This window comes from Rhinopithecus bieti, unplaced genomic scaffold, assembly GCF_001698545.2.
Source record: "Rhinopithecus bieti isolate Rb0 unplaced genomic scaffold, ASM169854v2 scaffold_12859, whole genome shotgun sequence".
NCBI classification, from domain to species: domain Eukaryota; kingdom Metazoa; phylum Chordata; class Mammalia; order Primates; family Cercopithecidae; genus Rhinopithecus; species Rhinopithecus bieti.
The window spans coordinates 1012827-1014502 of NW_016807388.1; the positions used below are offsets into that span (position 1 = coordinate 1012827).

At 42.1% G+C, this 1676-nt stretch overlaps 1 pseudogene across 1 annotated transcript; it reads right to left on the reverse strand.

The window, feature by feature from the left end:
- Positions 1-841: 841 nt before the first annotated feature.
- LOC108535566 (60S ribosomal protein L6 pseudogene) lies at positions 842-1670 on the reverse strand (annotated as a pseudogene). The gene has a single exon (XR_001887269.1). The product of XR_001887269.1 is annotated as a 60S ribosomal protein L6 pseudogene (transcript).
- Positions 1671-1676: the final 6 nt, after the last annotated feature.

Genomic DNA, 1676 nt, shown 5'->3' on the forward strand with positions numbered 1-1676 from the left:
GGCTTTTCTGTTTAGATCCTGGTCAGTTGGTGGGGACGGGGGAGAGTGGAAATATTCACCAGGATAATCTGAGCAAGGTCTCCTACCAGTTCAACTTCCCTAGATTTACTCACAGATATATTTTATTAATACTTAGCAACCCCAGGAAGAAATGTTCCAGCTGTTGAGAGAAATTAACACTTATTTAGCTATTTTTTAAAGCTCATTAAAGTTTATGGCACTTTCGTTTGTGTACTGATGCTGTTTCAGGGCTGAACTGTCAATCTTCAGTTAAAGGAAGCAGCTGGAATGTTGAAGGATGTTGACTTTCAGGTTATTAGTGTGTCAAATAAGAATAATACAAATAACTATTTGCAATTGTTATAGTCCTTTTATTCCCAGCATTCTTTCAAGTGAGTTAGGTCCGATTCCTTCCTTTTACTCTAGGAAGCTGGCCTTTTGTACATTTGTGAGACTTGCCCTCTGAGTACATTCCCCCTTCCATCGTTCTGAGTTTAATGCCACTATCATCCACTTAATCACCCAAACCAGTAACCTCAGTGTCATTCTAGATGCCTCCTGAAAACAAGTGGTCAACAAATCCTATCAAATCTAGTTCCTGAAATAAGTCTATCTTCCATTATCCCTACCACTGCCTTAGTTCAGATCGTCAGCACCTCTTGATATATACTTCAACAGCCTTTGTACTGGGCTCCTTTTCTTTAATCTTTACCTTTTCTAATCAATAATATCCAATAACATTATTTCTAGAAGGAATATATGACTGTGTCACCTTTTTTGCTTATAAACCATTCAGTAAGTCCAATTTTGCCCCTCTCTATTTGGCCTACCACCTTCCCTCTTTTTTTTTTTTTTTGTAGTTAGCTATTTAATGAGGTTCTTAAGACATTTAGAACACCAATTTGTGAGGATAAATTCCATTTGTCAGGGCAAAAACAGATCGCAGGTAGCCCTGGAGCTGAGGAACAGCTTTGATTTTTGGTAGAATTTGTGAGTCCACAGCTTTCTGATCAATCTTGCGCTGCTCTGTAATCTCGTATTTCTCTTTCTCTGTGTCGAAGATCTCACCTTCCTGGTGTCTGGGCTTCCGCAACTTCTTCTTGAAGTAAGCATCAGTAAGATGTTTTGGGATTTTGACATTGCTGATATCGATTTTGGTTGAGGTGGCAATGACAAATTTCTGGTGTGTTCTTCGTAGAGGAACTCGATTGAGGACCAGAGGTCCAGTCACAAGTAACAAGCCACTAGCCAGCTGCTTCAAGAAAACCACCCTCTTGCCCCTGTGGCGTCCAGTGAGGATGATCAGAATGGTCCCGGGGGTAATGCTGGCTCGCAGTTTTCTCACGTGCTGACTGAAGGGTTTTTTGCCGTGGCTCAACAGCTTTCGAGGCACATCTTCAGTAGGATAATATCTAGGCATTTTGCGAAGTTTAACCACCCGGGTACCGCCGTTCTTGTCACCACCAACTGGTTTTGTAAGAGTTGCAAGAACCTTCTCCTTCTTTTTCTTTTCAACCTTGGATTTAGCGGCTGAGTACTTCCTCTTGTACATGGCCTTTCTGGAATACATGGCAGATCGGGAATACCTGCCAATTCCTCTGACAAGGACAGGGTTGCGGCTGCAATGGGGCTTCCCCTTCTTGGGCTTCTTAGCCTTGAGGTTACCCTTTTTCACC